Raw genomic sequence first — 26,837 nt, forward strand, 5'->3', positions numbered from 1 at the left:
AACAAAAAAAATCCTACATTTGCGCAACAAATGTGACAGCTATAGAAATGGAACACTGTAATGGTCTTTAATGCAGACAGGTGTTGGAAATGCATTATTTTTCAGGACTTGTTTGAGATTTTAGCAGGATTTTAAGGGCTTTGCTTTGGGTTTGTAAAATTCAAACACGAAATGAACTGTTCCTGTTTCCTCTGCTTTCATGAAGTATAAAAAAATATTGCCTTCGGTGTTTTTGAAAACCTGCCTTCTAATTTCACTAGGTGCTCACCCCAAAAAAACAAATCTTGTATTATGAGACAAAATGAATTATAGTTCCGCAGTTTTGCTTTCTCCACACAGTTCATGCTTTTCTCTACCTTTATAGAATCTCTCCTCCGTCATCTGTTTTCAAAGCCGAGTTGTCCTAATCTTTTTGGAGTATTTCCTTATGTGGCGATTGTTTCATACCCCTAACCATCTTTTCCCTTCTCTGTACTTTTTCTAGGTGTATTATGCCCATTTTATGATGGAGGTGAGCAGAACTGCCCACGCACCTCATGATGTGGACCGTGAATGGGTCTATACATAATGAGCTCATGATGCTTTCGAGTTTGCTTGAAGATCAGGTTTGAATTACCCCTAACATTCTATCAATTATTTTGACTGCTGCTGCACAGCTGGATCGGGTTTTCAGAGAAATATCCACAAAGACTGCAACATCTCTTTCCTGAGTGGAACCTGCCAAGTGGAAGGTTATCAGTAAGTATACAAGAGATCTTAGGATACAAGGAACTTAGACTGCCTCACCAGCTCATGAACAACATCTTTAGACAATTCTTACGTTGATCCAACACAAGGTTTATTTTCTCTCGCACATACACAAGAAGAAGAAGGCAAGGTGCATGAGACTCCTCAGAAAATTAAAAATCCATTGGATAGGTCCCAATGTCCTACTGTGAACTGGTAAGGGATTAAAGGACAGGAAACAAGTAAGAATAAATGGTTTTCTGAATAGAGAGGGGGGGGGCAAATAGTGGAGCATCCCATGGATCTGTACTTGGACAAGTGTTGTTTAATTCCGTGGTTCCCAACCAGTGCTCCATGGCACATGGGAGTGCCTTCAGACCTGCAGGTGATTCAGCTTGTATAGTTGACAGCTGGGAGATATCTTTAACTAGAACAAGATAAGTAATCAAACAGACTAAGGGACAAATTTTTAAAGAGTTCTGTGTATAAAAATGAGCATATACATGCATAAGAAGCCTGTACCCACGTAACTGGTATTTTATAAAAGTCAAACGTGTTGTGTTGTGTGCTTTTTCCTGCAGATAAGCAGGTTGAATTAGCCACAGGAACATGCCATTCTAGGTCAGACCAAGGGTCTATCAAGCCCAGCATCCCGTTTCCAACAGTGGCCAATCCAGGCCATAAGAACCTGGCAAGTACCCCAAAACTAAGTCTATTCCATGTTACCGTTGCTAGTAATAGCAGTGGCTATTTTCTAAGTCAACTTAATTAATAGCAGGTAATGGACTTCTCCTCCAAGAACTTATCCAATCCTTTTAAAACCCAGCTACACTAACTACATCCCCTGGCAACAAATTCTCGAGTTTAATTGTGCGTTGAGTGAAAAAGAACTTTCTCTGATTAGTTTTAAATGTGCTACATACTAACTTCATGGAGTGCCCCCTAGTCCTTCTATGATCTGAAAGAATAAATAACTGATTCACATTTACCCGTTCTAGACCTCTCATGATTTTAAACACCTCAATCGTATCCCGCCTCAGCCGTCTCTTCTCCAAGCTGAACAGTCCTAACCTCTTCAGTCTTTCCTCCTAGGCAAGCTGTTCCATCCCTTGATCATTTTGGTTGCCCTTCTCTGTACCTTTTCCATCATACATGCGTAATTAAGTTTCATAAGTTAAAAAGGATGGTCTAGGGGTGTTCTGGGGCAGGAACAACATTTATGGGTGTAAGTTGCCATTTCAAAAGACACTTACACGTGAACATTCAGGAAAAAAGCTAAGGCTTCTCTGAAGAGACGCCTTTCCCCCAATCTAACTCCCCCTGCTTCTGATCAAGACTTCAAGCTGTTTACCCTACCGTGAATCTGATCACCACAGCAAGTTCATTTCAATTGCCATTACTGATTTAAAAGGCCACTCTTGAGGCCTTTTTTTGTAAAAAAGGAGGAATATGAAATGACTATAAATAAAATAAATAATTCTTTTAATGGAGATAAAGATTTGCCTCTAGTCAAGCACACAGACTTCTCCTCTCTTTTGCACATACACACCCCCTGACACAAGCTCCTTCTGTCCCTCTCTCATACAAATACAGCCCCTCACACAGGCTCCATCTCTCTCTCACACACACACCTAGGCACCTGTGCACAGGCTCCTTCTCTCTAACATACACCCCTTCACACAGGCTCTCTCATACACAAATATGACCTTTACTCTCTCTCTCACACACACACACACACACACACACACACACACACACATATAAATGCAGACTTCCTCTCTTGCGCTGTCATTCTAGGCTTCTCCATCACCTTTAGCTGCAGAAGGGAAGGCTCCGCCTGCGGCTCTCCTGGGCCTCCCTGGTCTTTGTGTTTGGCCATGAACGGGATGGGCTCTGCTCACGGATCTGCTGGGCCTAATCTTTAGCTGCAAGTGGGATGGGCTCTGATCACAGCCCACTGGGCCTCTGCTCCTCCGTCGTGAGCAGGATGGGTTCCGTTCATGGCCTGCTGGACCCTGCTGCTCCTCAGCAGTGAGTGTTATGAGCTCCACTCACAGCCGACAAACAGCTCTCCAAATTCTGCACAGAATAGAAACATTTTTAAGAGTTCAAAGTCCTTTATTTATTTATTGATTGATTTTATATACCATCGTTTGGGGAGTACCAACACACAACAAATTGCTCTGTACTGGGATAACTAAAACCAGGGGTGGACTGCAGGAAAATATCAACTTGGGGGATTTTTTCAAAACTGGCCCACGGGGTATCTGAATCCCTTGTATGCTTTCCTTGCAATGCATATTTCAAGAGCTGACCCTTTAGAAAGACATCATGTGACCTGGAGCCTGGCAGAACTGAGCCAAAAAAAAATCTCCAAAATAAAATATTACGTTTTTCCTAAATAAGAAGTAGAGGACACCCTTGAGCAAGGATAAGCAAACAGAGCTGTAGTCTCCCTTCCACCCACAACTTTGGTTACTTTTCTCATATAGATAGATAGATAACCTGATACAGTTTTAAAGTCTCTTGTTAACCATTCAGCCCTTGAACCAGTTGCCACTCAGTTAAGAACATAAGAAGTTGCCATACTGGGTCAGACCAAGGGTCCATCAAGCCCAACATCCTGTTTCCAACAGAGGCCAATCCAGGCCATAAGAACCTGGCAAGTACCCAAAAACTAAGTCTATTCCATGTTACTCTGATGTATTTTCAGATTGAGGAAACTCTATTGGCACATACATACTGACACACACATACTGTCAGTATGTGGGTGTCTCTCACAAAGTCACATACACTCTATTGCTCTCAGACACAAAGACACACCCCCAAACACTGAGAACAAGAAAGAGAGTGTGCATCTGTGTGTCAGAGACACACACACACACACACACAGTCTCTCTCTCTCACTCACATGTACACTCTGCTGTTACGGTACTGCTCTTCATGTGCTCACAAACAGGCCGATACAGTACAGTGCACTCCGGCGGAGCTGTTAACCCGTGTTTCGACACATGTTTCGATGCGCTAGCTTTACCCCTTATTCTGTAAGGGGTAATAGCGCGTCAAAAACGCGCGTCCAACCCCCCCGAAACTAATAACGCCCGCCAAATGAAAATGCATGTTGATGGCCCTATCCGTTATTCCCGCACCATTCAGTAAGTAAAATGTTCAGCCAAGCCGCACATTTTACTTTCAGAAATTAGCGCCTACCCAAAGGTAGGCATTAATTTCTGCCAGCACCGGGAAAGTGTACAGAAAAGGAGTAAAAACTCCTTTTCTGTACACCCTCCGACTTAATATCATGGCAAATTAAGTTGGAGGTCACAAAAGTAAAAAATAATTAAAAATTTAAAAAAAAATTAAAATCAGCCTGCGGCTCGCGGGTTGAAAACCGGACGCTCAATTTTGCTGGCATCGGTTCTCAAATCCGCTGACAGCCACGGGTTCGGAAGCCGGACACCGGCAAAATTGAGCGTTGGCTGTCAAACTCGCTGACAGCTGCCGCTCCTGTCAAAAAAGAGGCGCTAGGGATGCGCTAGTGTCCCTAGCGCCTCTTTTTACCATGGGCCCTCATTTGCATGCGGGCCGATACTTAATCACGCGCACAGGAGAGTGGCCTGTGCGCTCGCCTGCTCTCCTGCGATTTTTACCGTATCGGCCCGACAGTGAGTGCCCCTCCGCCCCAGCACTATGTAAAGTTCTTGCTTCCTGCCAGCCCTTCCCCAGCCTGAAGCAGCTCCCTCCCTTTCCCAGCTCTCCAAGAGACCCTCAGGTTCCACAGCCAGCTGCCCCTCTCAGAGCTCAGCCCGATCACCTCACAGTAAACCTCACCAGCACTGCACACTTACTTCCTCCTGACTCACCCCCTTCCTTTCTGCGCCTGTAGCTTACCCAGACTTCTCTGCTGCACCCTACCCCACCAGCATATTCCCACTGACTCTGCACTACACAGTCTGCTGCTTTTATGGCTCCCCAGGCTACTACTCTACATACCTACTCCAGGGGGGGAAACAGAAGCAATCCATGATATTCTTGGACTTAACAGAAAAAAGAAAATGAAGCCCTGGCTGAAACTGGGGAGTCAGTGATCTCCAGCAGCACAGCTCCAGATGAACCCTGCTTTCCCATGTGGAGCCAGCAAAGCCAGGGCCGGTGCAAGAGGATTAGGAATCGAAGGCAAGTCTTACAGCCTTGCATTCCTTTCTCCCCCTCAGCCTTGCCTTCTGGCCGCAAACACAATTAAAATGTATGCATTTATAATAACAGATTTTACATAAAATTCAAAGTATAGTCTTCTGAGGTAAAAACATCACTTAAAACAATGCGTATATTATATTCATGTACATTATTTGGTGCCAACTAGAAAACCCTGCAAAAACAAAAATGAATGTTGGAACCCATATGGTATTAGGCTTATTGTAATGCCTGTTGGGCTTGGGCGTAGCCCTCAGAGTCAAGAGTAAACCTCCCATATGAAAACAGCACAAACTGCCAGCACTCAAACTGTTAGACTTCAAATATGACACCAGGCCCTAAAACACCTATACACCTCCTATTAGGAAACAGAACAAGCCAGGCTGCTGTAGATCCCTACACAGACACTACACAATAGTAGAATACTTCACTTCAAACACACATGCAGTACACAGACAAAAATACAGAATAAAGGGACCATGCAATATAAACCGAAATGTGCAGACAAAAACTGAACTTGAAATCACAATAAGTCAAATTCTATGCAATGCAGAAATGGAAAAAGAAAATATCATCATTCCTCATAAAACATCAAACAATAAAATCAAGAACTATAGATATCAATCACAATAGGAAAATCAAACTATATTTCAAAACAGTTGATGAATAGAACATCCAGTAATTTAAATCATATACAAATTTTGAAAATTTCCCAAACACCAATAAAATAATTCAAAAACCGCAGACACATCAAATAATATCCAATAATTAAAACTGATAAGGATAGAAAAAAATCCCCTGTTCTTGAGATGGTCATGAAATAGTTGGGGATGGTGTATACAAACTTGCCTTTTTCTCATATATACACATTCTCTAGCACACATGTTCATTATCACACACACTCATAAACTCACTAATGCACACACACAATCTCCCTCTCTCTCTCACTGATGTGCTTGCTTGCTTTGACACACATGCTTACTGACTCACGCATGCTCTCACTCGCGCGCTTATGCATGCTCTCGCACACATGCCGACTCATTCACTTTCCCTCACACACATTCTCACTGATATACTTGCACTGACTCACATGCTCAAGCACGCTCACAGATATGCTGACACACTCGCACTGTCACACTCACACGTGTTCACTGGCATCATCCGCCCAGTTACACTCACATACATGCTCAGACATGCACACTCACACATGCTGAGTCATTCTCTCTCTCTCCCTTGCAGACCTGCTCACAGACACACTTGCGCTCAACACATGCTGAGGCACTTGCACTCTAACACTCACACATGCTGACATACACACCCTTACTACCTCATACATTCAGTTATGCTCATGCGTGTATGCTTTTCTCCCCGTTTGCCTGTGAAAAAGTAAAACAAACATTTTTACTTACATTGGAGGTCAGGGAAAATTCGGGCAGTGCCCACGAGAGGAGAATCTGAGTGGGCTTTTGAGGGAGGGGGGTGGCCATTTGGTGCGGGAGGGCCCGAGGTCTGTTAAGCCCTGAAGTAGTTTGTTTTTGTATATATTTTTGTAGTGGCATGAGGACGAAAGGAGCCTGCCGCAGAGGAAAAGCTGCGGGAGCTGGGAGGGAGGCATCCAGCCAGCGGTGAGGCAGCAGCGGCAGGAACTGTGCTGGCTGCCTCCTGCTGGCAAAAAATGGAAGCGGGGCAGGTGCATTGTTCCTTTTGGATGTGTCTACACCTCAGAGGGGTTGTAGAGATGCTAGTGCTCTTCTTGGCCAGGGCATTCAGATTCTTCCATGGATCTCCTCCTTGCATGCTCCCTGCTGTCCCCAATCATATCTTCTGACACTGAAGATCCTTACTGACACAAGGCAGAGGGTTCCAGGAGAGCAGGATACTGACCTATGACCTTCTCATCTGGAGTGTAATAGGTCTTCCATTTCTTCTCTCCTCACTCACAAGCAACCACCTTGGAAGACAGCAGAAAGAAATGAGCATGCCCAGTTTAGCCTGCTCACACTCCTTAGCCAGCTCTCGGGAAGTAACAAGTTCATGCTATTTAGCCAATGAATTCTGCAATTAAGAGTGTGGTTATGCTATTTCTGACATTTCATTTCTTGCACAAGCACGTAAAAATCTTGTTAAATCACTCATCAATTGGCTTCTTAAAAGACCTATTTGAATTCGTTGTGTGCGAGCTTTATTGTATGGATCTTTTAATTGCTTTTGCAACTGTCAACAGAAGGCAAAGGGCCAATGGAGAAATATTCCCAAAATTGTTAAGGATCTGTCTTATATAATTTACTACATGTCTTATATTCCACAACTTCCCAAAATGCTTCAGTCCAGTGTGGGCATATTATATATAATGCCTCTGGTGCATCTATTCTTGGTAAATCAAACAGAAGATACTGGTGTTCTTCATGGTTGAGTTTATTTTAATTATTCTGTTAATCTGTTTTTAATGAATTATTGTATTTGATTTTAGGACTTTGATATTTATTTTTTTAAGGTAAAAGGGTTAAACTTTCTGCAAACCAAAATTAGAAGATGTGGCTGAAACAAAATGACTAAAGCATTGGGTCATACAACAGAGCAATTCCTGTGCCTGTTTGGATTTCTTTCAATTTGAGTGGATCAGCCATTTTCAGGGTGGACAAAAGGTTGATACTCTTTTTATAAGATACTTTGGTGTTCCATAATGATGCCACACAGCAGAAGATGTCAAGATCAAGGGGGAAGTACTTGTAGCTACAGTACAACAACTACAGGAGGAATAGAAGAAATAAGGTCTCTCTCTTGCCAGCTGCCCAGCATTGACGAATTTGTGATTCGGGGGTCCAATGGCTGATGCCAGGGGGTAGCAGGGATCTCCCCAGTTGAACTAAACACTTGCAAGGATGCTTTTCCCTTGTACCACAATGCATTATATCTTTTTAAATGATCTGTCTTGAAATGTTATTGATGCTGTTCATTTTATTGCTCCTAGGCTAGAGTTTGTTTTTTTTTTAACTGAGTCTGTTTTAAATAGAGGGGTTTTTTTTGAAATTTAAGGTTTATTAGAGAAAGATAATACCGACAATACAAAACCATACAGCATCTGTGAAGCATGTACAATAACAAAATTGACAGTAGAATAGATGCAATAAAGACTTACAACAGATTCTCTGCTTTTCTCAGTTATTGTGTAAACATATCCCCCCCCTTCTGTTCCCCTCACCCCCCACCCTTCTCCCCTACCATCCCTGGGAGCTCCTGCAAAGGTAGTATGAACAAATAACATAAGAGAAAATCAAACATAAAAGGAAATCATATCTTCTTCTGTTGTTGTTGCCATGTTAGGTATAAAGACCAGGTACGCTGAAAGGCCCCTATTTGTTTCCGATGGTGCGCCGTAATCTTACTAAGGGTACAAACCTTTGCCACCCGTGACTGAACCTGCAATAATGTAGGTACACCCTGAGACTTCCAGTGTAAAGCTATCTCACATCGAGCAGAGGTGACCACCAATCTAACAAAACGCTGTAAGGCCGTGTCGAGCTGTGGATAGTCTGAGTTAAGCAGGGCAACTATGGGGGTTAGAGTAATAGAAACATGCAATATGTCTGAAAGCCACACAGCCAGTCCCTGCCAAAACTGGGAAACAGCAGCACACTCCCACCACATATGATAAAAGGAACCTCGCTCCCCACAACCCCTCCAGCACCGATCCGAGGCCGTGGAATAAATTTTATGGAGTTTAGCGGGGGTATAATGCCACCGATAAAGGAGTTTGAAACTATTTTCCAAGTAGGAGGCTGAGATAAGACCCTTACACCCCACTGTAAAGATAGTGTCCCAAAAGTCGTCACCCTGCGGGGACCCCAGATCAGCCTCCAAGGCGGACAGGTATGTTGGGCGCGTTCCCATACCCTGAAGGAGCAGCTTATAAATTTTGGACATTAAGTGCTGTACTTTGTCAGCCGCTCGGCAGAAATTCTCAAAGAGACCAATTGGCTGGAGTAAATCCCGGGAAATATGGGTCGCTCTTGCGTAACTCATTAGTTGGAGGTAGCGATAGAAATCCCCCTGAGGTAAGTCATGCCGGGCCTGGAGAGTGGAGAACGTCACCCACGAGGAGTGCTCCTAGAAGTGACTATAATTATAAAGACCCTTAGCCAACCAATCTGCAAAGACCTGCGGAGCTGAACCCCCCAAGAATGACCCAGAGTGAAAGGGGGAAAAAAGGACAGACCCCACCTTGGACCCCACCACCTGAGGCTTCCATTTATACCAAAGGTGTAAGGTACACTGAATCGTGTCCGGTAGGCCTTCCAATTTGGGCCCAGAGCTAGGAGGTTGCCAGAGGATATTAGTCAGCAGGTGTGGCCCGATAAGTTCCTGCTCCAGAATCGCCCAAGGTTTGCGGGCGGTGGTTCTGTGCCAATCAACAACAGCTCGTAATTGAGCCGCAACATAATACCGTAATAAGTTAGGCACTGCAAGGCCCCCCCGCACCCGAGGTTGAAACAGTACTTTCTGGGCCACCCTGGGGTGCTTCCCCTGCCACAGGAATTTCATAATCCTGCGTTGCCACTTGAGAAGCAGTGCAGTTGGTATGACGCAAGGAATGGTCTGGAAAAGGTATCCAATCCGGGGCAGGATGTTCATTTTAAAAGTAGCAATTCGTCCCAGCCACGAAATGTGGTATCGATTCCACTCCTCCATTTCCCTGTACAATTTAGCGAGAAGAGGTGGATAGTTAAGCCTAAAAACATCAGAATGAGCCCCTATAAATATACCTAGGTATTTAATTTTCTCCTTTGCCCATTTAAAAGCAAAATGGGCTTTCAGATCCCGTGCCTGGTCCTCCGGTAACGTAATATTAAGGATTTCGGTTTTGTCCCAATTAATGGAGTAGCCAGACACTTGACTGAAGGTTTTAATAATCTCTACCACGGCTGGCAACGATTGCTGAGGGTCCGCAAGGGTCAGAATGACATCATCAGCAAACATCGCCAACTTGGAGGAATATGACCCCACACTAATGCCCATCACGTCCCTCGACAACCGGATCCGTTGGGCCAAAGGTTCTATAAATAGGGCAAATAGTAATGGAGAGAGCGGGCAACCTTGGCGGGTGCCCCGCTCAACAATAAAGAACGGGGAATAGCCCCCATTTACCTTAATGCAGGCCCTCGGTTTATCATATAATTTCTGAATCCAGGTAATGAAAAAAGGCCCAAAAACCCATGGTATGCAAGACTTGAAATAAAAAAGGCCAGTGAACCAAATCAAAGGCCTTTTCCGCATCCATAGCCATAAAAAGAAAGGGGATATGATGGCGCTTAACCCACCAGAGGGAATCCAACAACTTCCGCACATTATCGGACGCCATGCGACCAGGGATAAAACCGGCCTGATCCGGGTGAATGAGTTGTGCTACATAACCGTTAAGCCTGTTAGCCAGAATTTTAGCCAGAAGCTTGAGGTCTATGTTCAGCAATGAGATGGGCCTATAAGAGCCACACTTGGTAGGGTCCCGTCCCGGCTTTGCAATGATCGTTATACCCGCCACATTAGAATTAGGATTCAAAACCCCCTCGTGTCGCAAGGCATTAAACATGGCCGTAAGGACTGAAAAAATTTACTGTATATCTGTCGTAATGTATTATGACATGAAAATTGAGAAATAAAGAATTAAAAAAAAAAAAAAAAAAAAAAAAAAAAACATGGCCGTAAGTGGGGTAAGTAAATCACCGGCAAAGCATTGATAAAACCGGGCAGTAAACCCATCCAGCCCCGGGGACTTGCCAGCCTTAAGTTGCTTAATGGCAAATAACACCTCAGATTCTGAGATATCCTTGTCTAGCGTATCCCTGGCGGACTCTGATAACTGGGATAAGGGAGTGTCCTGTAAAAAGGATTGTATGTCCCTGAACTCTATAGAGTGGTTATGGGAATACAGTGCAGAATAAAATTGTAAAAAGCAGTCACGGATCGCATCATTGGAGGTAAGTGGTGCACCATGAGCACCTACAATTTTAGTAATAGTGTTTTGTAAGCGTTTGGCTCTCAACTTATGCGCAAGCAACTTCCCCGCTTTATTGCCCCCTTCAAAGTATACTTGTTCCGTTTGCTCCAGCTCATGCGCAATTTTGGCCGCATCCAGCGCCCCAAGTTGCGATCGGTAGTCAGCTAAGGCCAAACGGAGCACTTCAGTGGGGGTTTGCTTGTGGCGCTGTTCTAAGTCCAATAATTTGGCAGTCAGGAGCGAACGTTCCCGCTGGGTCTCCTTTTTAACCCAAGAGGCCCGAGCTATAAAAGTCCCCCTAAGCACTGCCTTTAAACAGTCCCAGTAAGTGATGGGCGAGATGTCAGGGTGAAGGTTATGAGAACTGTAATCTGTAAGTACCCGCCGACATTGATCCACAAAGGAGTCACTGTCAAGTAAGCTATCGTTTAGGCTCCAAAAGCGTTGGCCTTTGTCATAATTAGGGAAAGTCAGCTCAGCCCACACCGGAGCATGATCGGACCACGTGATCGACTCTATAACCCCTTTGCGCACATTTTGGATCACTCCCCTATCCACAAAAACATAGTCTATCCTAGTGTATAGGTTATGGGGGTTCGAGAAAAAAGTATAATCCTCTGGGTGGAATGCAAAAAGCGCCACACATCTACCAGCTGAAAGTGGTCCAAAAAAGCAAGGAGGCTATTGCGGTCTCTTTTCAAAGTAGAACATCGCCCCCCCGAGGAATCAAGACCAGGGTCTAAGGGCAGATTGCAATCTCCCATCACCATCAAGTGACCCACTTTTTTCAAGAGGACCAGCTTCACCAGTGCATCATAAAATTTGGCTTGGTGAACATTGGGGGCATATACGTTAAGCAATGTATACGAGACCCCAGCAATATTAAGGACCAGCAATAAATATCTACCCAAAGGGTCAGCAACACTGTCAAGCAATTCAAAAGCAAAGTCCTTGTGAAATAGAATCCCCACACCTGCATATTTAGCAGCTTTAGAGCTAGCCGCCCAATACTGATGCGGGTAAAGGGCAGAGCTCATTAAATGCTCATAGCGCCGCTTTAAATGTGTCTCCTGGAGACAAACAATCGCAATATCAGCACGCTGCAGATCTTTATATAGTAATTTACGCTTACGGTGCGTATTCAGTCCCTTAACATTAAAGGACTGTACCTTAAAGGTAGCCATCCGGACAAGTGATGGTGCATTTCAAGTGCCCCAGCGTATATAGAGCAGACAGAGATAAGAGCAGGAGAGGTCCCCCCATGAAACAAGAGATAACTAAACATAGTACCAAGCAGCACGTAGCCCTCAGTGAGCCGGGCAGTAAACAACAAGGCAATGCACTCCCAGAGAGGAGATCCCCACTATTCCCCATTCCCCCCCCTCCCCCCCCTCCCAAAGGAACCACAATCATCTCTTGGGTCCCCCATCATCTAGGGGTGAGTGAAGACAGCGTCCCAGGTGCCGTCCCACCCGGCAGCATCAGCATATTATCAAACATATAACCAGTAACCAAACCCTCCACGTCCGGTGCGGCTTAACAAGAAACAGTGTCAAAGCCTTCAGAGCCAAAGCAGCCAGATCATGTAGGGGCTCTGTTCGCGATATCTGGATCCGGGGTGCGTCGCAGTCTCTTTCCCCCCTTTCCCATCCGCTGCCAGCGAGGTTCCTCCCTGCGGTCGGCACGTGGCGAGGAAGATGGCGGCAAATCCGTCACAGTATAGCCAAGGTCCTTCAAGATACCCGCCGCTTCATGCACGGATTGTGCCTTGTGCGTTGTACCTTGCACAGTAAAGCTGAGGCCAAAGGGGAAGAGCCAGCGGTACCGGATGTTTTCTTTAATCAAAACAGCAGTAATAGGTTTCATAGCCTGGCGTTTCTTCATAGTAGTCGGGGAAACATCAGCATAGACTTGCACATCATGTCCCTGCAGCTGCACCTTCCCCCTCTGGCGCGCCAGGGCCAGGATCTTCTCTTTCACAGGGAAATCATGGAAGCAAGCGATCACATCCTTGGGTTGATTAGGAGCTCTCTGACCCTGGACCCTGTGAGCCCGTTCCAGCTTGACCACTAGAGACCCTCCAGAGCCTGCAGCATTTTGGTTTGCATCTTGCTGTAATAAATCAGTGCAAAGCTCTGTAATAACTTGCACACAGTTAGCAAAGTCAGAGGTCTCAGGAATGCCCCGAAAGCGCAGATTAGCCCTCCTATTCCTGTTTTCTAAATCTTCCAGTTTGGAGGAGAGTTGCTGAATTTCACTAGCCATTTCCTTATGGCTATTCTGCAGCGAGCTCATTTTATCTGCCTGAGATTCAGTGAGGGTTTCATACTCAAAAAGCCTCCTCCCCATTTCACACAGTTCCTCCTTCATTTCACCCACCGTTTCACGGATCTCAGATTTAAAAGAATTGAGATCGTGGCTGAGCTCCCCAAACCAAGCCTTAAACTCACCCCGAGTAGGGATTTCCGAATCGGGGAGTGCCGGTGCTGCAGCTGAGGCCTCAGAGATCGCTTCTCCCGTCACGGCGGCCATTTTGTTTTTTTCAGGAGAATTTTCCCGGGCCGATTTCTGGTAGGAAAACTTGCAAAAGTCGGGTTTGGGGGCCCGATTCGCCATCAGCAGCCTTCGGGGGTGAGCTTGGTGTTGGAGCCGCGTCAAAAGGTGGAGGGATGGCTACGATATTATCTGGATGCTATCCGGCATAGCCAGGAGCTCCAGGCTAGGCTGCCACTCGAGCCGCTGACGTCATCAGCCCCCTAAATAGAGGTTTTTAGTTGTTTTAATGTTGTAATTTGTAATATAGCTATTATTTGTATGATTATTTATGCTTTGTACACCATTTTTCTAATGCAGGGCCGGCCGTGGTCAGCCTCACTCACCAGGCACTCCTGACGCCGACAGCCAGTCTCACCAACCAGGCGCCCCCAATGCTCACGCAGCATGGCCTCACAGGTGTGCGCACGGACTCCTTTTCTAGGCTCCGCAGCAGGAAACCTCGCCGCGGTGCCCCCTGATGATGTCACCACTGGGTGATTTTAATTTCCAGCTGTGCTCCTCTCAGATACCTTTGCAACAGGTCTCCTGTGTTCAGCAGTGCTAGTTGCATAGCGCTCCTGCCTGTTCCCGATTCCTTGTCTGTGTGTCCAGCATGGTTCCTGTTTGTCCTTGTTCTTGGGGTTTTTTGTTTGCTTTCTGTTTCCTGCCTCGTTCCTGCTTTCCTCCTTGTCTGTGCCATATGTTCTCCCCTGGCTTGACTCTCTCATTGCCTTGACTTCAGATCTGGATTTCACCATTGCCTTCAGCCTGCCACAACCTCGGACCAGACCTCAGCTTGCCTCGACCTTGGACCAGATCTTGCCTTCGCTCTGCTCGCCACCCCACCTCGACCTCTGCCTGGCCACCAACCCAGCCTATTGCCATTGCCTTCACATCAGACCAGCAAAGTCGTGCTGATCCACAGAAACTGCGGGCACAACCCAAGGGGGAGGTGGTTGGCTAGGCAAAGACCTACATCCGTGGTGCGTCATCAGCTGCCGCCTGTTAAGGCCTATCTTGTACCTGCACAAGATAGGCTGCACAAGGGTTCACTTACTCATGATGTGGCAACTTTGATTGTGTAGAAAACTGGTATCTTAAATACATTTTACATTTACATTTAGCCCTCCACATAAACCTAAGAAATTGGAGATACTAAGCCTCCACCCTTACAGGTGAATTTTCAAAGGAGTTAAGCATGTAAAGGTAACGTACTATCGTAGCAATTTTTAAAAGCCATTTACCCACATTAAGTGCACTGAATGCGGGTAAAACCCATTGACAGTTGAATGGCGCATATTGTAGCAATTTTCAAAAGCTCACTTACACGGGTAAAGTTTTAAGCATGTAAAAGCTTTTGAAATTCAGGCCCTATTTTTTTCCAGCGCAGGCTGGCAAGCTTGTGGCAGACGGTGCTAATTTTCCCCAGAGGAAAGGAGAAGGAAAATCCCTCTACCCCCCCACCCCCCCTTCTTGATTGAAGTCTTATAAAAAAAAAAAAGGATCAATAAAAGAATTGATCTGGCAGAGAATAAACTACAAAACACCTCTGAGATGACTTTCAATCTAAATAAATTAGTTAAGGAGCTGAAATTGGAACCTGCTGCTAATAATGCAGATTTAGAGTCAGTAAAGCAGTTACCGCCACCTTGATTAGAAACACTGCTTCACTCTAAAGGCAAAATGAGACACTTATAAATAAAATAAGGTGTAATGGGGCCAAGATGGCGGCGTGAGCGGTCGTGAGGTTAGCTGCTCCTGAGAAGTGTTTCTATTACCATTAAGATGCCGGCGAAGAGGAAGGGAAAGGTTCGCGTTTTTCCCCCCGAAACGCCCCTACCTTTAAACCAGAAGCGGATTACAAACTTCACTGCTGCAATGGTGGTGAAAACGGGCGACGATGTCCTCGCTGAAGCGTCAGGAGAGGGAGCTCCAGCGCTTCCTGAGGAAGTTACTCTCAGTCCCCCGGACTGCCGACCCCCACCGGCGCCCGAGGCACGGGCAGACTTCCAGCAAGCAGCGACTTCTGATGACATCACTCGGTCCCCGGATGGAGGACGCCGAGAAGGAGGAGCAGCACTGCCCTCAAGAATCTCCTCAAGCCTGCTAGGAACAGCAGGGACACCGGGTATGGAAGATCCGGAGCCCTTTTTGTCTCCAATAACCCCAAGAGAGGAAGGAAAGAGGTTGCTGGAAGTCCAGATGGGGGTCAGCCCAGGATCATCGATGGAACAGGAGAGGGGTGAGTTGATTATTCCCCCCAAACCACCCACGGTGACTCTGGACCTACTTTGGGAATTAATGGCCGGCATTGGGCAGTTTGTGAAAGAAGCAGACTGTAGATATAGAAAAGTGGAAGCTGAAATGCAATCCCTGACTCTTAAAGTGGAGGGTCATCATAAAGAAGTAGGAAAAAAGCTCACAGAGATCGAGAAAACAACTGCTCAAGTTCAAACTGTGAATGTTAAGCTGATTAAAGATATTGGGAATCAGTCCAAGAGACTGGAATCATTGGAAAATTACACCAGACATTTGAACTTGAGATTTTTAAATTTCCCGCGTGCTTTGGGGGAGGATGTCCAAAGCACTTTAAAAAAGTTTTTTCTTGAAAATTTAAAACTTGAAGAATGTAAATTGCCTTTAGTTAATAAAGCTTATTTCCTTACTAAGATAGAAGGGAGAATCTTAGGAAACCAATTGGGCTTGTTAGAAAATTTGACGCAATTTATAGAAAGTTCTGCTATTGAAATCATAGGCAGAGGTACTTTACTGGTATCCTTTGTAACAGAAAGGGATATCAGTATTGTAATGCGAGCATACTTTCAAAACATTGCAGAAAATTTCTATGGTCAATCGGTAAAGATCTTCCCTGATTTTTCTAGGCCCACCCAGTTAAGAAGGCAGGAATTTATTAAACTAAGACCACAAGTTTTGGCCTTAGGTTACACGTTTCTTTTGAAATACCCTTGCAGGTGTTTCATTAAAGGTAAAGGCGAAAACTTTATATTTACAGCTGTCGAACAACTTAAATCTTTTTTGAATGTGAGAAATGTGGCCGCCCCATAGTAGGGAATATTGACAGTCAGTAAAGTAATACACCACCTGATAAACGTTAAAGCCAATTATCCTTAAGTAAGGTATTATGATTTTCTCCCCCAAGTTTTCTTAGTCTTGGCCCCAATTACTCTTTGTTCTCTTGAGGTAACATAAATGTATAGATGATGAAAAAATTTTGAGTTGTAATGAGAAAGTTGTTACTATTTTGTTTATCCGTATTTCATTTTCCTGGAAGTATGATATTATGAATACTTTTGAAAAAATTAATAAAGTGTAAATTAAAAAATAAAAAAAAATAAGGTGTAAAAGTATCTGGATTCTCCAAGATGAATTTTAAAGCCCGACGCGTGCATTAATTAGAGGATGTGCGAATAAGCTGGGCTCGTGCGTGCCAAGAGAATTTTAAAAGCCGCTGAGACATGTGTGTGTCTCCTGGAGTGCGCACATCTGCGAAGTTTTCAAGAAGGAATGGGGTACAAGCGTGGTCTGGGCAGGGCATGAGCGTTTTGAGGCATGAACCTAAAACGTGCGTGCAAATACTCAGTGATATGGTGCACGTTGAGGCCCCCTGTCATGTAACTTTACTTCCACTCTAAATTACGTCCATGTTAAAAAAAATAAAGAAAAATAGGCAGATCTGTGGGATTTTAAGGATCAGGGATAACTGGGAGGAGTGAAGGCTATCAAACTAGCAGGATTTGGAGGACATATCTCTTAACTGGGCGAACTGGGGATGAACAGGTAAAACTGGGAATACCATTGGCGGGCACCCCTTTTAAAATCCCCTGGTTTAAGCGGTGGAAGCGGTATTTGCACGCACATGCGCGCACCCACTTAAAATGTGCGCATGGCCAGGCTATTTTATAACATGCGCGCATATGCACGAGTATTTTATAAAATGGCTGCATCCCTGGGCACGGTCAGCATATATACACCAATGTGCACATGTGTTCCGGTTTCAAAATTACCATCTTAATCTGTCAGAGCAAATTAAAAATTGAAAGTTCAGTTGATCTAGATGAAATAATTACATTATTATTTATATTTTGGCTCATAAATATGATTTTTTTGTTAAAAATGGCGCTGGAGGAGTTTGAAAGACCTGAAATTCCCCTACCTGCGAGGGTGAAGGGAGCCCGGCCCAGAACGCTGTGGTGAGGCAGCCTGGCCCCGTCGACGACGCCTGAAACCCCGCCCACCAAGTGACATCATCGGGGTGGGACCTGCAGCCCATAAGACCGGCTCTGCAGGAGAGTTTCCAGGCGCTGGAGGAGTTTGAAAGACCTGAAATTCCCCTACCTGCGAGGGTAAAGGGAGCCCGGCCCAGAACGCTGTGGTGAGGCAGCCTGGCCCCGTCGACGACGCCTGAAACCCCGCCCACCAAGTGACGCCATCGGGGTGGGACCTGCAGCCCATAAGACCGGCTCCGCAACGGCGCTTGTCGACGTCGGCGCTGGTCCTAAGCCGCGCTGTCCCAAGGGGCGCGCGGCTTAGTGAAGGATTTGGGAGGGATTGAAAGACTTCTAAGCTCCTCTTTCAAATTGAGAGATCTAAGAGTATGGACTTGGAACGTCGGTAAAACATGAGTACCGCAGACCCAGTATATATAAATAATGCCACATTCAGCTAGAAAACGGAGGGCCAAAGAAAAAGAGGCCCTTGCCGTTTCTATTTCTACTAAGCTGGGTCCGATGGACGCACATGTATACCGTGGAGCACTGTTATCGGGTGAATGTTCGCTGAGAGAGGGTAAGGAGGAAGTTTCACCTGGCCCCTCTCCTGAACTCTGTGCCACCTTATCCCCGATACAATGAAGTCCCCCAGGTAATCCAGCAGAGATGAGGCCGCAAATTCAAGTACCTGATCTGGAGAAGGCCATCGAGGGCCTGGAAACACCGGAACAGGGACATGTGCCATCCTTGGAGTTGCTTAGCCCCTCTACAGTGTCATTGGAACCTGAGGTTTATGTCAGTAAACCTAACGAAAGGGAGAAACTTGAGGCAAAAATTATCTTTCCACAAATGAAGAGAATGGAACTGAAAAAGCCTACAACTATATCTCTTGAATCAATATGGGAGGCTATTCAGTCTCTAAATGAGAATATTTATATTCAGATGTCCCCAGTGTATAGGAACATGGAGAAAATAGATATGAGACTTACGGAAGTTGAGAAAGGAATGCAAATTGAAAAATTAAATACCGCTAAATTAAAGATTGAAATAGATAGTAATAAAGCACAACAGAGTGCGATAATTGAAGATAACATAATTCTGACAAATAAATTGGAACATATTGAAAACACCTTAAGGGGAAAAAATTTGCGTTTTATCAACTTCCCAAAAAGGTCAATTAATTTCATCAAAAGAGATGTGAAAAAATATATGTTAGAGGTTTTGAAAATACCAGAACAAGCATTACCAGTAACTTCTAGGATATATTATATCCCAAGTAGTAGTACTAGTAAGGAAGGAGAAAATAGAAAGGTAAATGATGATCCTATACAACTTAACCTAACAGAATTCCTAGAAACATCTCAGGATGACCAAACGATACCGGCTACGTTGGTGGTTTCCTATTTAATGGAAGCAGATAAAGAATGGACTCTGAGAATGTTTTTTAGACATAGAACAGAGTTGTTCATGGGCTATAAGGTGAATATATTTCCTGATTTGGTTAAGAGCACTCAAAAAAGGAGGAAGCAATTCCTCATATTAAGACCAAGAGTGTTAGGAATTGGGGCAATGTTTCTTTTAAAATATCCTTGTAAATGCCTAGTTAAATATCAAAGTTTATCCTATGTTTTCTTTCATCCGAACCAGCTTACCACTTTTCTGGTGGGAAAGAAAATAACGCCTGAAAGTTCGTCCCCAAAAGATTAGGGAAAACTGACTAGAATATTCGTTTATTGATAATGTATATCACAGTGCTTTAGTTTCAACTTTTCTTTAAAAGTTTTACAATAGAATTCCTGAGGTATAAACTTAGATCTCGGATTATGGACTTTGATTTATGATACAAATTTCATATTCTAAATGTATTGAAATTTCCTTATATATTTGATTTGTATGTGTTTTCAAACAAGAAGTGTTTTCTTGATTGTAATGTTTAAAATTCATTAAAATATAAATTTAAAAAAAAAAATGGATACATGTTACTTTATGGTTAAATCTGGCTCTGCTTCAAGGGTGAAAGCTTCCGAGTTCTCCCAGACTGATAAGAATCCCAGAGTTAAAAGAGATGTTTTCACATTTAAAAGTAATTAAAGTTTGGGGGGGGAAAGATCTCCGGTCCTCCCAAATGGCCCTTCTTTCATCTACTCCTCTGACCACTGCCGGATTGTCCTGCATTAGCCTTTGTGCCTTCAGCTGCTATGTACCAAGAATCTGAAACAATGTACCACTGCCTTTATAGAAATATAGACAATGATGGCAGAAAAGGACCAATCGGTCCATCCAGTCTGCCCAGCAAGCTTATATTAGCATCTTCCACGCCATACTGGTCACCCCCATATTTAGTTTCCCAAACCGTCAAAGTCAGGGCCCTTGTTGGTTGCTGTCTGAGTATTACCTCTTGCCGTTGAAGCAGAGAGCAATGTTGGAGCTGCCTCAAAAGTATCTGACTTATTGGTTAAGGGTAGTAACTGCCTCACCTGCAAGTTATCCCCATGCACTCATTTTTTCATTTCCATTCTCTAACCTTTAGGGATCCACAGTGTTTATCCAAGGCCCTTTGAAATCTTCCACTGATTTAATTTTCATCACCTCCCTGGAATGGCATTCCAGGCATCCACCACCCTCTCCATAAAGAAATATTTCCGATATTGGTTCTGAGTCATCCTTCCTGGTTCTACTGATTTCTTTCCAACGAAAAAGGTTTGTAGATTGTGCATCATTAAAACCTTTCAGGTATCTGAAGGTCTGTATTATATCCCCCCTGCACCTCCTCTGCTCCATGGTATATATATTTAAGTTCTTCAGTCTCTCCTCATAAGTCAATTGATGGAGATCCCCCACCATTTTTGTCACCCTTCTCTGGACTGCCTCCATACTGTCTTTGTCCCTTTTGCAATATGGTCTCTAGAACTCAGCACAAAACTCCAGGTGAGGCCTCACCAATGACTTGTACGAGAGGATTATCACTTGCTTTTTCTTACTCATTATTCCTCTCGCTATGCAACCCAGTATTCTTCTGGCTTTAGCTATCGCCTTGTCACACTGCTTCGCCATCTTCAGATCACTAAACACTATCACCCCAAGGTCCCTCTCCTGCTCCGTGCACAACAGCCCTTCACCCCCTATCGGATACAGCTCTTTTGGATTACCACACCCCAGATGCATGACTCTGCACTTCTTGGCATGAATCTTAGCTGCCATATCTTCAACCACTGTTCAAGCTTCCTTAAATCACTTCTCATTCTCTCTACTCCTTCTGGCCTGTCCACTCTGTTGCAGATCTTAGTATCATCTGCAAACAGACAAACGTTACCATCTATCCCTTCTGCAATGTTGCTCACAAAGATATTGAACAGAACCGGTCCCAACACCGATCCTTGTAGCACTCTGCTTAACACCGCTCTCTCTACAGAGTAGGTTCCATTTACCAACACATGCTGTCTTCTGTCAACTAGTTTGTAATCTACACCACCACCTTGGCACTCACTCCAAAGCTTCTCATTTTATTCACAAGCCTCCTATGTGGGACCGTATCAAAAGTTTTGCTGAAATCCAAGTAGATCACATTGAGCACTCTTCCTCGATCCAATTCTTTAGTCACCCAATCAAAAAAATCAATCTGATTTGTCTGACAGGTCCTTCCACTGATGAATCCATGCTGCCTCAGATCCAGCGATCCTCCTGACTGTAGATAGTTCACTATCCTTTCCTTCAACAGAGTCTCCATTAAGTTTCCTACCACCTAGGTGAGGCTAACCAGCCTGTAGTTTCCAGCCTCCTCTCTAAGAACATAAGAAATTGCCATGCTGGGTCAGACCAAGGGTTCATCAAGCCCAGCATTCTGTTTCCAACAGAGGCCAAAACCAGGCCACAAGAACCTGGCAATTACCCAAACACTAAGAAGAACCCATGCTACTGATGCAATTAATAGCAGTGGCTATTCCCTCTGGTGAAGCAAGACTACCAACGCTCTTCTCCAATCACTGGGCACCACACCCATTTCCAGGGGTCTATTGAACAGTCATGCAGTGGACCCGTCAGCACATTTCTGAGTTCCCTCAGTATCCTGGGATGAACCTCCTCAGGCCCCATGGCTTTGTCCACTTTTAGCTTTCCTAGCTCTTCTCATACATTCTCTTCTGTAAATGGAGTTTTGTCTACTCCACCCCCATCCACAGTCTTGTTAACTAGTGATGGTCCTTCTCCAGGGTCTTCTTTAGTGAACACTGAACTGAAGTGTTCACACTATATCTACGCAGATGACACTACATCTACGCAGATGACATTCAGTTAATACTCCCAATCGACGACACAATTGAGAAAGCATTAAACTTAGCCAACATGTACCTAGATATAATAGAACAACTTCTAAACCAAATGGAACTAGTGATCAACATAGAGAAAACTGAATTCTTACATCTAGAACGAAAAAACTTAACAATCATTCACAACCCAATTACACTCAAAAACAACCAAAAAATACAACTAGCAGAGAAAGTACGAAACCTGGGAGTGATAATCGATTCAGAATTAAGTATGAAACAACATGTATCTCAAAAAGTAAGAGAAGGTTACGCCAAACTTATGACTCTGAGAAGACTAAAACCACTACTAAATGCCCACCAACTTCCGCTCAGTATTACAAGCCTTAATCTTTGCCAGTACTGACTACTGTAACGCCCTACTACTGGGCCTACAATACACCACAATAAGACCACTACAGATACTTCAAAACACAGCGGCAAGAATTTTAACTGGAAAAAGCAAAAGAGACCATATCACCGAAACCTTAATAGAACTACACTGGTTACCCGTTGAACAAAGAATACAATTCAAGACTTTATGTACCATACATAAATTAATACACGATGAAAAAGCGGAGTGGCTGAACACAGCCCTACGCGTACATACCCCCCACAGAAATCTGAGATCAGCAAACAAAGCACTACTAACTATTCCCTCAGTAAAGACGGCCAGACTAACCCAGGTAAGGAATAGGGCCCTAGCAGGACCCACAATATGGAACAATATGCCGTTAGAAATCAGACTACAAAGTAACATCAAAACCAAAAACATGGCTATTTAAGCAAGCATACCACAAAGCGAATTGAGAGCAGAAAACAGGGTAATTTTGGTTGCAGTCAGTCAAGCTTCCACTCACACACCTTGTTTCTTTAAGTGTGTGCTTCTCATTACTAGATCCTAAACTATTCCTTTTATTTTTTTAAACAACAAAGAACCAAAATAAAGTAGTACGATATCTTATAGCCGAGTAAGAGGAAACTGGACATGACTTATAACACTCCCCAAATAATATTTTTATGAAATTATGTTACAGTAAATTAATGACACATGTTTAAGAGTTTAGAATTCCAGATACTGTATTTAACATATAGTTTTTTGTGCCCTATTGTGAACCTTTGTGATGGCACCCGCTTAATGACGGTATAGAAAAGATTTTAAATAAATAAATAAATAAATAAATAAATACATTTCTGCCATTTCTTCGTCTCTCTCTACACATTGATCCTTGTCACTTTTCAATTATAAACTTGCAGAAGCAAAAGCAGAAGCAGGACCTTGCTACCTTACATTTAGGTGAAGAGCTAAGTTTCAACAAGCTGTTCCTTGCCGAGACCCCATGCTCCCTGATATAATTACCCTTGCTTCTGATCAAGGACTTGAAACTGTTTACCCTACTGTGAATCTGATCACCATTTTAAGTTTATTTCAATTGTAATTGCTGATTTAAATGGATTGTAATCCACCTTGAGGCCATTTTTCGTACAAGGCAGAATATCAAATGACTACAAATAAAACAAATGAATGAAGATAAAGCTTTTCCTTATGCCTCTAGCCAAGCAAAAGGGTATTTTTTCTGGAAATCCTAGAGTTCAGAGCTTTCCCAATGTGCCTCGGGATAATATGAGAGGATCAGATTTTTTCTTACAGTACATTTTATTAGTTGCTTTTTTACAGGCTTCCCCCACTACCCCACTCAATTGTTGAAGTAGAGGTGACTTGTTGAGCTCACATTATCTGGCCCCAGATAGTTGGTAGGCTGTAATAATCTGCATTCTCCCTGCCCCTTCTGACCTATTGCCGAGCCATATTAGCAAGTAAAGACATTTAATTGCTAGTCACCCCATCGTACCAATGCTGCAACTGTCCTAATGCTCCATAACTCCCCACCATAGTGGGTGGTCAGGTGGGAATTCATGCGCCTCAATACAGAAAAAGGGGGTGTTACAATGTAGCTTGATCCTTTTTTTTGTTTGTTTTTTAATTCTTTACTTATCAGAAGGAAGCAGTATAGAGAAGGGCGACCAGGAAGGTGGAGGGTCTTCATCGGATGACTTACGAGGAGAGATTGAAGAATCTAAATATGTATTCCCTGGAGGAAAGGAGGAGCAGGGGTGATATGATTCAGACTTTCAGTTACTTGAAAAACTTTAATGATCCAAAGACTACGACAAACCTTTTCCATCAGAAAAAAATCAGCAGAACCAGAGGTCACGAGCTGAGGCTCCAGGGAGGAAGACTAAGAACCAATGTCAGGAAGTATTTCTTCATGGAAAGGGTGGTGGATGCCTGGAATGCCCTTCCGGAGGAAGTGGTGAAGTCTAAAACTGTGAAGGACTTCAAAGGGTCGTGGGATAAACACTGTGGATCCATCAAGTCTAGAGGACGTGAATAAAGAGGAGGCAGCAAAACACTGCACGGAGCGGCAGTAGCCACAGAGGCATTCACCGAGCGGGATGCCAGTGGTTGGTGTTCCACCTTCACGGAGTGGAAGGATGGAGGGCTGCCATCTCCAAAAAAAAAAAAACAGGGGTGGGTAAGAGTATGGGGCAGGGGTGTGGCCTGCTTGTTGCAGCGGTTGCTACCCCTAATTGAGCTGGATGTTCACTTGGATGCAGATCCGGCGCTGCTCTCTACATTGGTGGTGGGGTGGAGGGGAATTAGGGCTGGAGGGTACTGGAAGCCAATAGTAACAGGTGGGAGAGAGAAAAAGATTAAAAAAAAAAAGATAAAGTGCGTAGCTTGCTGGGCAGACTGGATGGGCCATTCGGTCTTCTTCTGCCGTCATTTCTATGTTTCTATGTTTCTATGTTTCTAATACATACTATATTTTAAAGTATATTAGGAAATGTTACATTACATTAGATATAGAAACATATTACATCAAAGTAATCTAATACAAAGAAATAATTCTAATGTAGTAACCAAATCTCAATACAATAGACTCCTGGGGGCTTAATAGTGAGGACTCTTTAAGGAAATAATTAACCATAAGGAATAGGCTTAACCTGAAAGCAGTGCTGTTCTACTTTATCCATAAATTGTAATGGAAGTTACATTTATTAGCAATATTGTTTTATTGTTTTGTAATTTTTATTTGTTTTAATTGTAATGTGAAATGATGTAAACCGATATGACGGTTCCACCAAATACCGGTATAGAAATTTTAATAAACAAATAAATAAATGAATTAAATAAATAAATGAATGATACCTTGGATCCCTATGGTGTGGTTTGGGGTGAAAAGGAATCCAAATAAGTTCTCAGCTGCTCAGGAGAAAAAAAAATATGTAGGTATCACTTTCTTTCTTTATAACACACTTGCATGGGTATCGTAATAAAAAGGTAGCCCCTAAAGATATTGCCTCCTGTATTTACATGAACAGCTGGGAATTGTCAGCATTTACACTTACAAATAAGGACATTTTAGAATATGCGTGTTTGAAGGAAATGACCAGTTTAACCAGTTCGTCCATCAGTTTTTCCAGTTTATCTCTAGGTCATCAAGACTCCCTCCTGGTTCCTTAGCCTCTCTTCCCCCCCAGTTTTCCCAGACCCCTCAAGCAGTTCGTATGTGGCTATAAATAGTTTTATTCAGACTTACACTTGAATAATAGGAGAAATAAATTTGCACAGAAATGGATCAAATTTGCGCTGCATTCGTTTCGCTACATGCATGCATATCTCTTGGTTCCACCCTGGAATGCCCATAACCCATAATCCATCCCTTGCGTCTCTCCCGTGTTATCTTCGTTATGTCTGGGAATATACGAACCTTACTGCCATGAAACAAAGAATGTAAATGTTTAAAGTAACATTGCCAATAATCTACTAATGTAATGTAGCTTGATCCTTTTAAGCTGGTGCCACCTGCTCCACCCGCTCTCCTTCCCCCCATCCCCTTTCCCTCTTTCGCACCTGATCTTGCGCTCGCCCTTCTTCGCCTTTCACATCTTCCCAGCCTCCTCTTCACTAGCCCCCCTCACCCTTCAGGAGAGAAAATGTCCTCCCTCCTATGTTATGCTCCTCTTCCCTGCTATTCATAGTCACAGACTAAAGTTTTCTTTCCAGCAGGAAACTGGATAAATCTTTAGACTTAGCTCACAATTCTATCACGCCCTCCTATCCTTTTTTCTTCTTCTCTCTCATTCTCCAGGTGGCCACTCTTAATCACCTATTCCTTTGGCTTGCACACATTATTTGACAGAGGTTTCCCTTCACTTCTTTGGTTATTAAAGCAGCAAGTCCATGCGGTGCTCATGTTTGATTCAACTATTTGTTATTTACTTTTTTCAATGTATTTTTGTTTTCTTGTCTTTTGCAAGGTTGAAACTGTTTCCGTAAAACTTAATGAACTGCATTTGTGGAATGCTGTGGGTGAGATACTTAATTATCCACAATCAATTAATGTGCTTAAAATCTCAGGTTGCAGAAAGTGTCTCAGGTTTTGGTGCTGGTAAAGATGTAATGCTCAATGAATCTTTCAGAAAATAAAAACTTAAATGCTTTGAATATTACTTTTTTCTACGACTGTAAGTATTAGGGAGAGAAACTACATTGGTGTGACAAGTTTATATGTATTGCCAAAGTAATAAGTTACAGTTTTTGGTGCTGTTCAAAAGCTTAAAAAAAATTGCTTGTTTTCTTTCTAAAGCCTTTCTTCTAATAATACTCAATATTTATCACAATCCCCAGTGAAACAGAAAATAATATCTGCAGACCCCAACAAGGGGACCTTGATTCACCATTATCATGGCTTTATCAGGAGGTCACGCATATTTTAATGTCCAATGCATGTTACATCAATTGTACACATTTGCAAAAAGCTGAAAAGTCTATTCCAAAAAATGACTGGG

At 43.6% G+C, this 26,837-nt stretch overlaps 1 protein-coding gene across 1 annotated transcript in view; it reads right to left on the bottom strand.

The window, feature by feature from the left end:
* DLG2 (discs large MAGUK scaffold protein 2) overlaps nt 1-26,837 on the bottom strand; it is a 2,548,136-nt gene that overhangs the window by 1,906,619 nt on the left and 614,680 nt on the right. The gene's annotated exons all lie outside the window — the stretch shown is intronic.

This window comes from Rhinatrema bivittatum, chromosome 5 (genome assembly GCF_901001135.1).
Source record: "Rhinatrema bivittatum chromosome 5, aRhiBiv1.1, whole genome shotgun sequence".
Classification (NCBI taxonomy): Eukaryota; Metazoa; Chordata; class Amphibia; order Gymnophiona; family Rhinatrematidae; genus Rhinatrema; species Rhinatrema bivittatum.